This window comes from Chrysochloris asiatica, unplaced genomic scaffold (assembly GCF_000296735.1).
Source record: "Chrysochloris asiatica unplaced genomic scaffold, ChrAsi1.0 scaffold00001, whole genome shotgun sequence".
In the NCBI taxonomy this organism is placed as follows: domain Eukaryota; kingdom Metazoa; phylum Chordata; class Mammalia; order Afrosoricida; family Chrysochloridae; genus Chrysochloris; species Chrysochloris asiatica.
Window position 1 is genome coordinate 7,754,987 of NW_006408519.1, and position 12,488 is coordinate 7,767,474.

Here is a 12,488-nt window from a genome sequence, read left to right on the forward strand (position 1 = left end):
GGGAGCAGAAAACCTCTCTTTCTCCCACAGCACAGATGGTAGTTTAGAACTGCTGACCTTGAGGTTCACAGCCCGATTCATAACCACTACGCTACCAGAGCTCCGTAGGGATAGGGTATTGTCCTCTACGGACCACCTCCCCTGGTTTTCTTTTAATTCTACCTCCAAGGGTGGAATTTCCAGCTCTCACCTACTGCCTTCTTTAAACCACACCTGCAAGTTAGTATTTCCTTCCTCTTCTTCAGTCAGAGGTCTCATATTCACGTTCATCCGCCCCTCATCCTCACTAATCCTAACCCCAATCTTACAATTAGGTCCCATTCCAAAAGATTCAAAAGTTGATTTCTAGTTTCATTCTAGATTTCTAGAATTATCTTTTCTTCCCTTCGTATCTCTGGACAGTCTCTATTGAAATGGCCTGTCTTCCCACAATTGTACCATTCATCTGATGGTGGGCTTGTGTAGCTGGGCCGGTTTTCTCCTCCTTTTCCTCTGAGGAAACCTAACACTGTGATCACTGACCCACTTCCCTCGAGAAGGGGGATCTTGTTCTAGACTTTTATTAACTATTTTATTCTGGCTTTCTGCTTTTGCTCCTCCTCTCTTCTTACAAAAACTTTCTGAGCTTCTCTTAACAGTTCATCAATGGATTTCTCACTCCATCCCTCAATCTTTTGTCTTGGTCTCAGCTCTTTAAGGGAGACCATCTTTTGAATTGATTCCACTCCCCCTACTAACCAACAAAGAGCTTAAGCTATCTCCTTCTGAGAAGGCTGAGTTCTATCATTTACATGAAGGAATAGGGCTTGGCAGACCCAGTCCTCATTGGAACCGAATTGAGGCCAGAACACAGATGGTTGGTTCTTTTGGCCAAGTAAAACAACAATATTTAATAATTTTTTAATTTCTCTTTTTCCTGGGTTTAGAGATTGTCCCTCCAAGCCCTCAACATTCTCCCCAAAGGACTGTCAGGCGTAATTAATATCTGTGGGAGTCTCCTACTCCCTTCTTCCCTGGGCCTAGAATTCGGTTCCCCATTTTCTACTGGTCTTGGTGTCTGAGTTCCCCTGCGTGCTCCATCTCCCAATATTTTCCCGGGTTTATGTACTCGTGGGGATTCCTTGCATACAACCCCGAGATTTTGCTTTGTCCATCTCTGCCCGGATTGGGACTCTGCACTTGATTCATATCCAACATACATCTCAGTCACACAATGACCCCTGAAAATGCCTGACCATCAAGGAAATAGTTATTACAGTCTAATTGTCCTGCCCTGGCCCATGCACAGATTGCCTGGTTGCCATGGTTACTCTGGTCTCAGTCCTTCACATATCTCACTCATTCTGATCATCTTTTAATAGTCTTAGGTCTTTATCTGGCTCTCTCTGGGAGGCAATCAAGCCTGTGGAGTAGGCTGCCAAAACCAAGGCAAGATGTGTCTCCTTTTCCACCAGGGCTGCCACTCCAAGTGGATAAAAAACCCAGGATGGGCCCCCAAATTTGTGAGAAATGTTGTCCATACCAACAAATGGTCAAGTAATCCAATCTGTACTCATTTTAGTCAGAGTGAGGTTTTCCTTATTCAGTTTTACAAAATTGGGCGCCCAACCCAGTAGACACAGATAGACATGCTGCATGGTCAGCCTGCAAACAGTTTTATTCCCCTGTCTCAAAAAAGCCCCTCCTCCAGTTTCAGTTCCCCATTTACAATTCTACTTGGCATGTCCCATTTTTCCTCCCCCCAGAAAAGCCAAAACAGTTTGACCATGGTCTTAACGACTGTATTCTTATTTAAAGTTCCTAGTCCTAGAACAGGTTTCTTTCCACTCTATCCCCAATCCATCCTGCTTACATATCCCTGGATATGAATCAACAACCTATGTCTGGCTGGTCTAGTGATCTCATGAGTCCTGTATATTTCTAAAGATGGACCATCTTGAGAATTTCTCACAGTTGTTAAGTGCCTTCCAGTTGGTTCTGACTCATAGTGACTCTGCATAGGGTTTCCTAGAAGTGGCTGGTGATTTTGAACAGCTGACCTTGCAGTTCAAATAGAGCTTGTGGTCCAGTGCATTGTCCCATAGTCCTCACCTGATAATTGAAAGATGGGGCCAAAGCCCACCAGATACTGTATTGGAGAAAGATGTGGCAGTTTGTTTCCACAGTGATTTACAACCTTGGAAGGCCTATGGGACAGTTCTATTTTGCCTTATAGGGTCTCTATGAGGAATTTCCTCTATACCACTGGGCTTGGTCATGGATCTTAAGAAAGGTGTTAAACCTGTGTCATGTTGTTGGTGTACACTAGTGAGTTGATTCTGACTCATAGTGACCATATAGGATCAAGTAGAACTGCCTCATAAGGTTTTCCAGGTTTTCATCTGAACCCTGGTGTGGCGCTATAGGATAAGCACAGGACTGCAAGTCGATTTGAACCACAAGATCAGCAGTTCAAACTCACCAGCCACACCTTGGAAACCCTACTGGGTTGCTATGAGTCAGAACTGACTCGATGGGACTTAACAACAACAACAGTCTATATATGAGCAGATTACAGAAACTTGCTTCTACTTATCTACTGGTGGGTTCGAACTGCAGACCTTTCAGTTAGCAGTAGAATACTTAAACTTGTGGCCCTTGCTGTTGTTAAGTATCATTGAGTCCGTTATGACTCATAACAACCCTATAAAGTGTTTCCAAGAAGTGTCTGGTGGATTAGAACCATCGACCTTGAGGTTAGCAGTCCAGTCCTTACCTTACCATGCCACAGTAATGATTTATTTTATATCAAATTTATTAGACTGTCAAATTTTTAAATTACTATGCATTCTCAGTTGATTAGCAAGGTACAGGTATGTATCACTTAACTACCATATGTTCTGTGAAATACACTGTTATAATATGGTATGAAACTGTATTATAATATGATGTTTGCACAACATCCAAATTACATAACGTATGAGGTCACACTGCTTGTGTGGTGCCTCAGGCCTGAGCCAGGTGACTGTTGCACTATGTGGCTCCCTGCCTGCTGTGTGCCCTTCTCCACCTATATAGTGCTCCCACTTGGGAAGAGACATGGAGTGTTTTCTACTGACTTGGTGACACTTGTATCCCTTCTCCATTTGGTGCTATGACCTTAGTTCAGAGGAGAGGATGTGGCCCTATGAGCAGAAAAGACTTCCACCCTGAGTTCCCCACCTCTGCTCAAACAGCCAGCATCTGGGTCCCAGGTATGCACAGCTTCAGAAGGCCTCAGGGAAGACTGTAGGAGATTATCAGGTATCCTATCCTTTCCCACTCCCTCTCAGCCTCTCATCACTGGAGACACCTCCTGGAGCCTACCACCAACTCCACGAGGCCCTGCTTCACTTCCAGGAACATCAGCATGATACCTGTCCACCTGCCATAGTTTTCAGCCCTGAGCTGCTATCCTCACCACAGATGGAGTCCCACCTGGATCCCCAAGACATCCAGGATGTTGAGTTTGGGAAAAACACGTCTTGGCCTGATTCTGAGATGGAGCTTGAGAAGCTGCCACCATCTCCCCAGCCAGACGCGCCCTAGGCAAGAGTGGGCCAAGCTTCAGGAGTGCTGAAGAGCCAGGTAAGGGCACTTCCCAAGGACTCAACTGTGGGGACAACGTTTGGCCAGAGGCCAGTTTGATGTGACCTGTAGGTCAGCTACCAGGGATGACTGGTGCATGACACTCCTATCTCATGGAGGCTTAGGAAGTGTTGGTGGCCTCAAGCCAGCTGAACTTGGTGGTGACTTTGGCCTGGGTATGGGTTTTGTTCTGATAGGGTGATGGGCGGGACAGGAAGCAGTCCCACTGTGAGGCCTGCAACAAGAGCTTCAAGTACAACTCATGCTGCTGAAGCAGCATGGCATACACACAGGTGGGAAGTCCTATGCCTGCCTCCGTGTGCTACAAGTGCTCCTCAGGCTTGATGCAGCGTCACAGCATCTGCATAGGCAAGAACCCTCAGTGTGAATGCGGCCGAACCCTCAGTGTGAATGCGGCCACAGTAGCAAGACTATGGGCCAGAGCTCAAAGTTCCTCCAGTATCAGAGCATCCCCAGTTGGAGTAGGTGAGGCAGGCCAGGGGAACACTGACTTTAAGGCTTCAGAGACAAGGGATCCTGCCTGCCCACCCTCCTATATGCTAACCAGCTCTACAAGCCACTGTTCCCCCCCCCCCCCCCCCGCCCCCAAATGCTTTCTGGTTGTTGAAAAACGAAAAAAAAACTTATTATATGCTGCCAGTGTTGCCTGAACGGGTGTTATGTGGCACATACATTTATTAGTTTTTGGCAAATTTCTCAGTGTGGCCTGGTGAAGTTTATTTTGTTTTGTCTAGTTTAAGGGTTGGTACACTATGATCTATGGGTCAAATTGGGTCTGTTGTCTGCTTTTGCAAGATTTTATTGGGTCTGTTGGCTGATTTTGCTTTTGTAAAATTTTATTGGAATTAAAATTTTATAATTCCAATCCCATTTTTTTTTACATACCGTGTCTAGCCAGATTTAAGGAGCCATGGTACCTCTATGGGTTAGACACTGGGCTGCTAACTGAAAGCTCAGCAGTTCAAGTTCACTAGTCGCTTTGTGGGATAAAGATGAGACTGCGTCTGTAAACTTTTACAGTCTCAAAGATCCTACATAGGGTCTCTATGAGTCGCTTTATAGCCACTTTTATACTATAATGACAGAATTGTGTAGTTGCCACAGATAGCATATGGCTTGCAAAATCTAAAGTACTCACTACCTGATCTTTTACAATAAACATTTCCTTCCTGACCACTTTTTTTTAATTATTAAAATTTTTATTTTCAGAGAATTATAGATTCATATGTAGTTACAAAAAATAATGCAGAGAGATGTTGAGTCACATTGCCCCCAGTGGTAACGTCTTACAAAATGATAGTACAATGGCATAACCAAGATATTGGCACTGGTGTAGTCATGAAAGGAACAATTCCCTCATCATAAGGGAGCTTCGATATTGCATCTGTTCGTAAACTCACAGCCACCTCCAACGTTACAGGTTTTAGAAACAGACATACTTACTTGCCCAAAATCATATTAAGATGAAAATTTTTGATATCTAAGCTGGCACTCTTAACCACTATAATATTATTGCCTCAGTAGAATTCTCCTGTATACTAAGTCTAATCAAGGCAAAATATATGTATGGTTTTATCTTTTAAAATGTTAAGTAAGATCTATAATATTGCCATTGGAGCAATACAGGTATCAGTTCCAAGTCATGATGGTTTCGTCACATAAAGCTTGGGAAAAAATCAAGGGGAAAAATATTTTCTTAAAAATTGGAACATCTATAATATTAATTCTAGGACTCAAGCTGACATTTATAGATGTATAAATGCAATGTTCCTTAGCTTGTCATAAAAATTTAAGTACCTGCTAGAGTAGTTGGAAAGCATGTCTAATGTTTTTCTGGACAAAAGAGTTCATTGAAGAACATTCCATTTCACTTCTCACTTCATGCACTACCACTCTCACTTTGCAATATGGATCTCTAGGGAGGGCCACTGCTCTTCAGAATTTGTTTCCACAGAGAGTAAAGTTGTGCCAAGGGGGCATTATAATGTACTGACAGGTAGTACACAGCCAATGCATTTCTAAGCAATAATGGCTTTGCATTACTTATAAGGATCAAGCCCATATTGCAAATCCTCAATATAAGCTCTAATTTCATACTGCTTCCCACTTCACTTATTGATCTAATCTTATCATATATTCTTAAAATGGTGCATCTGTTTCTTCTTGTTGGCTTTATGTACTATTCTAATTTCTCATTTCCAACTCAGTAGGCTTGTAAGAAATTGTTTGAGTCAAGGACCAAATGTGCATTTCTGGATAGAGGATCTGGAAGTCTTAATGTCTTAGACTGGAAGGGATTAAGAGATTTGTCAATATTTCTAAAAGAAAGCCATGTTCATTTTAGAAAAAAAAGATCAGCTGAAATATGATAAAAGGCAAAAAAAAAAAAAAGGCAGTCATCCATAAAGACTGGCTCTTCTCTAAAAGGAGTCCTGGGGAGGCGCTGTAGGATTAAGCACTGAATTACAATGGCTGTTTCAATTGCAAAGTCAGTGGTTCAAACTCACCAGCTGCTCCTCAGAAACTCTATATAGGGTTGCTATGAGTCAAAACCAACTTGCCAGCACTTAACAACAACATTGTTGTCACTAAAATCAAACTGTCATTCTGTTTCTTCCCTTACTCTGTCATCCTCCCATCATCCCATTTCCCTATATGCACTATTTCCTGAACTGAATGCACTGTAGAATCTTCTCAGCTTGGTTCCTCTATTCGTAGAATGACTTTTAACCATTGTTGTTGTCAGGTGCCCACCAATTCGTTTCTACACACAGCTACCCTATGCACAACAGAACAAACACTACCCAGTCCTATGTCATCTGCACAATTGTTATGTTTGAGTCCATTGCTGCTTTCACTGTGTCAATCCATCTCCTTGGGGGTCTTTGTCTTTTTTGCTGACCTTCCACTTTACACCAAGCATGACATCTTTCTTCAGGGACTGCTCCTTCATAGTAATATGTCCAAAGTATGAGAGAAAAACTCTCACATTTAAGGAGCATTCTGACTGTACTTTTCCCAAAACAGATTTATTTGTTCTTCTGGCAGTCCATAGGACTTTTAATATTCTTCTAAACACCATAGCTGAAATGCATCAAATTTTTCTACAGTATTCCTTTTTTATTGTCCAACTTTTACATGCATATGAGGTCATCGAAAATATCATGGTTTGGGTCAGATGCACCTTAGCCCTCAAGCTGATTACAGGGAGTCCTGGTGTGGTGCTGTCAAATAAACACTGGGCTGCAAGTCAGCTTGAATCTCAAGGTCAGCAGTTCAAACTCACCAGCTGCTCCTTGGAAACCCTATACAGCATTGTTGTGAGACAGAACTGACTCAATGGCACTCAATAACAATGACAGCAACAACCACAGGGAGGAAGCAGGACCACTGCTGTTGGATAGAGTGATTGCAATCATTGGGATGAAACAAAGTGTATGATTTGTTGACTGTAAAATTGATCTTGTCTGTAAACCTTCACTCAATTCTCAATTAAAATAAGAAACAATACCATGGATTACCAGAATAAAAAATTTAAAAAAATCTGTGCTGGAAGAAGGTCAGTCAGAAAGCTACTTAGAAACCAGGATGCCGAGACTTTGTGTCTCATACTTTGGATGTGTTATCAGGAGGAACCAGTTCCTGGAGAAGGACTTTATGCTTGGTAAAGTGTTGTTTTTGTTGTTAGGTTCTGACCTATAGTGACCCTATATGTAATTATCCTATTTTTACATCATTGTAGAATTTCCAATTCTATAAGGCAATGATGTAAAACTAGGAAACTTACTGGTTGAGGGATGAAAGAGTAGGGTCAATAAAGTAGAGGCAGGCCCCCAATGAGACAGATTGACACAGTGGCAGTAACAATGGGGTCAACATTACAACAATTGTGAGGATGGCACAAGACCAGGCACTTTTTTGTTCTGTTGTACAGAGGGTCACTATGAGTTGGAACTGATTCAAAGGCACCTAACAGCAATAACAGCAATAACAATATATAAGTTTCAGAGTTTAGGAATGCTGCCCACTTACCCTCCTACCCCCCACCAACTTCCTAAGAGTCAAAGATTTCTCAACTGTGGTCTGGAGGCCTAGAGATTACATGGAGACCTTTATAGACTTCCTCAGGGGAAGGAAACAGAGAGACTTAGGGTAAGGGAGCTCTAGAATTCTACAACCCTGTCTTAGGCTGTGTTCTCTAGAGAAACAAAATCAGTGAAATATACTTCTAAAGAGAGAGGTTTATAGCCAGGAAATGACTAACACAGCAGTAGAGGTAGTTAGTCCCAAGTCTGTTTGGGTCAGATGTCAGGCTGGAGGCTTGTGATTCCTGCAGCTGTAGAGCTGATGAACCAAGGCTGGCAGGTCAGAAGGCAGCCAGGCAAGTAGACAGCAAGTCTGGTAGGTAGGAAGACAGGCTGCTGATGACTCTCAGGATTGGCAAGTAATAGAGGGGGCCACAGGCTCAAGTTTAAAGAATTAGAGGTGAGGGGACAAGCCAGATGCAAGATCCGGACCCAGCAAGAGAACAAGCTAGCTTTGCTTTAATGTCTAATATAGTGAAAGCAGGCCACACCCTGAAGAAAAGTTCTTTCAATTGATTGGCTGCTCATAGCAGAGCTTATTCGACTTGATTACATTGTATTAATTAGATCTTATCATGGGGAGCACTACATCTCAACTCCCAAATCACTGAGAATCCCGGCCTAGTCAAGTTCACACAAAACCTTAACTAACACAAAGTCCTTTAACAAATCTGTCACACTTTTAGTATCATTTATATACTGGGTTTCCACATAAAATCTGCTATTTTCATCCCTCAACCAGTAACTTCTATAGAATTTCCAATTCTACAAGGCAATGATGAAAAATAGGAAAATTACCAAAATAATGTATTAAATACCTTTTGGAAGGTTTGTAAGGAATGTTAAAAAGATATCAAGTCCCATCGGACAGTTGTACGTCTCCCAGGGATGTGTGTGAGTGATTGGGAAAGTATCTAAATGATGCAAGAGAACTTGCTCTGGTGGGTCTTGATGACATAATAATAGTTTGAATTTATGCAGGCAAAGAAAAGAACAGTCCAGATGTTTCCTTTTGTGGTTTCTGCCTTGTCCTGATAGAGTATAAAGAATGTAGAGGGGATTTGGATTTAGACCTGTACTTGTTCCTTGTCATGTACCATTTAACTGCCAACATAAAAACAAAACAAATCAAAGCACTGCACTCTCTCCAAACAGTTCATTCCAAGTATACCTGAATCTCCCACTTGAGTTGTGGCACGGAGGGCTGTTTTCAGCTCTGTTGTCTGTGATGGTCCTACAGAGCCAGCATTACACTCTGAAACATAAAGTCCTATCTCTAACAGCGTCCAGAGGCCACGCAACATGGAGTTTTTGAGTACAGCCTTGAATACAGACTATCTGGATTCAAATCCCAACACTGCAACTTCTTAGATATGAATCCCTGGGGACAAATTAGAGGACCTCTCAGTGTTTCAGTTACCACATCTGTAAAAGTGTAGTAAGTTTAGTACTTAGCACATAGTGATATTATGAGGATTACATCTATTGTAAAGGGTTTTGAACATAGTAACATTTCAAGAAAAGTTAAATTTCATTATTCCTACATAATTATTGACTCCATACAATAAGCACTGGACTACAAACCGCAAGGTCTGTGGTTCAAGCCCACCAGTGACTCCACAGGAGAAAGATGAGACTTTCTGCTTCTGAGACAACTTAAAGCCTCACAGGCTCATGTACAGGGTTGATATAAGTTGGAACCGACTCGATGGCACTTAACAACAACAGTAACATAACTATTGGACTGCTGACCAAAAGGTTTGCACTTCAAAACCACCGAGAGACACCTGGGAGGACATGCCTGGTCATGTGCTTTTGAAAAGTCACAGCCTTGAGCACCTGATAACTGCAGTCCTACTTTACAAACAAAATCCACATAAGAGCAATCAACAACAATGGCAACATAACTTGAATCACCTGTGACTTAAATTAAGATCCAAGTGTTACTTTAAGAGAAAAATACAGGTCTATACTGCGCCAGACTGAAAAGACGTTTGGACTGCAAGATCAGCAGTTCAAGCTCACCATGTGCTCCTTGGAAACCCTATACAGGGTCACTATGGGTCGGAATCAACTCGACGGCACTTAACAACAACAACAATCAAAATGAAGAAAAATACACAACAAAATTTCTGGAGCAATGGAGGCTGGATGAACCCCCAAAACTACTGTCCTGGGATAATTCTTAAATTCGGGACTCAACAACAACAACATATGGTACATCAAAGTAGAGAACATGGTACATCAAAGTAGAGAATATGTACATATGGGTGGGGGCTTCAAAAAGTTTTGGAAAAACTTCCATTACTTTTTCTTTTCCCACGAATGGTTTGAAGCATCGTTATATATGTGTGTTTGTGTATATACACTGCTACCTGTCTATCAGTTGGTTGTACTCCAGTGGCTTGTGTGAGCTTTTATGCTAGACGCTATACTACCAGTGTTTCAAAACCAGTAGGGTCACCCATGATGGACAGGCTTCAACTGAGTTTTCAGACTAGGGAAAACTAGGAAGAAACACTTGGTGATTCACTTCCAAAAGTTGTTGTTGATGTTGTTAAGTGCCTTTGAGTTGGTTCTGACCCATAAAGACCCTGCATAGGGTTCCTAAGGAGTGACTGATGAGCTTAAACTGCTGACCTTGCAGTTCAAACTGACTTTGCAGTCCATCGCATTAACCCACAGCATCACACCAGGACTCCCAAAACTAGTCAATGTGAACCTTTTGGGTCACAACAGAACATTGGCCAACCTGCTGTGTTGGCCACACCATCGGGAAAAATCTGTTTCTGGAGGAGGACATCTTGTTTGGTGAAGTGGAAGACCAATAAGGGTGAAGTAGACCCTTGGTGAGATGCCATGGGACCAATAGCAAAAACAATAGATCTAAAGGTGCTGGAGATTGTGAGGGTGACCAAGCCTGGGCCATGTTTCATTCATTTATTATCACTAAGGTGATAATGAGTCAAAATTAACAAGAGACATACATACGTATTCATATACACAAGGGGGCTTCAGAACATTTGTGGGAAGAGTCCATTCTCCTTTCATTGCATTTTTGCACAAACTTTTTGAAGCCTTCTCATAATATATATTCGCTTAGTGTGTGCAAATACATATGCATGAGGAGAGTACAGTGAGTCAATTTAGCATGCTGTCTAGCTTTATAGATTATGATACCTACTCCATAGACATCTTTTTGAGTTTGACATATCCTAAATACTTCAAACATTTTTAACAAGAAAAATCATTTTTATCCTGAAATAAGTGGCTTTTTATACGTTCCAATTTCCTTTGCCTCATCATGGCGTCTCCCTCTCCTGTCATTGCTAACAACTTCTTAATGGCATCTACCAGAAAATGCTTTCCTATTTAGGAACGTAAAAAGCACAGACACATACTGAACCAGAACGAAAAATAGTAGTCTACTCCAAGCATTTCCATTTGTTAGGACTTCTACTTCCTGCTAAAAATGAGAGGTGTCCATACAAGGTAATTCTGTTCTTGATATCCTTGAGATGACCAAAATCATTTTGATAGTCACCTAAGGAGATAATCTTGTCCTGGTTCTTGCCTGCTATAACATAGGTAGTCAATGATGTTTGTTGAATAGATTGATTACAAATCAGACCACTTCTGGATCATTAGCTAATCCATGGACTGGTCCACGTTCTGCCTAATCATGTCACTCTTTTCTTTTTAATCATGTCACTGGAACTAGGGGTGGCATACTATTGCCATATTGTAGTTGAGCGTTTTCATCAACTCTATATGGCTAAATATTTCTATTCCTATTTCTCATGAATAAGGCCATGCCAATATGGAATGCTTAGCGTAGTGGTTACGAGTCAGGCTGCCAACCTCAAGGTCAGCAGTTCGAAACTACCAGTGCTTCCACGGGAGAAAGATGAGGTGCTCTGCTCCAGTAAAGATTTACAGCCTTGGAAACCCTGTACGGGGTCACTATGAGTCAGAGCTGACTCCACGGTATTTAACAACAACAACAACAACAATATGGACTGCTTAGATTCGTCTATCTTTCAATGCATGTATAGCATGAATTCACCTGCATGAATCACATTGTAATACCAGAAGAGGCTATATATACAGTTGTAAGGATTTGATTACTAACCAAAAGGTTTGTGATTCTAACCCAGATAGTGGCTCTACATGAGAAAGACCTAGTGATCTGCTTCTGTAAAGATTGCATAGAAAGCCCTATGGACACTTTGTTACATGTGGTCACTGCGAATTAACTGACATCCAACATCATAGATACCATTTAGTAATGGCAAGAGTAAAAATATTTAGGCTGAGTGCTAATCTAGACCCAGACTGATTACTAATGATCTTTTTTTTTTTTGAGCATTGTCACATGAAACATTTCCCTTTATTCCCATTAAAAAATAAACAAAAACAAAATAAAGCGGTAATAACAACAACAACAAAAAAAGTAGCTGTAGTTTCTTACTGTACTGTAAGAAAGGAGGGAGAGTCCAACCTCTCTGGAAAGCAATATGGCGTTTCCTCAGAAGGCTGGAAATAGAAATACCTTATGATCCAGCAAATCCTCTGCTTGGTGTTTACTCACAAGAAATACGAGCCATAACATGAGTAGATATGTGCACACCAATGTTCATAGCAGCACTATTTATAATAGCAAAAAGATGGAGACAGCCTAAATGCCCATCAATTGAAGAATGGATAAACTGTGGTACATACACACAATGGAATATTATGCTACCTTGAAGAATAACAAGGAAGCTGCAAGCCACC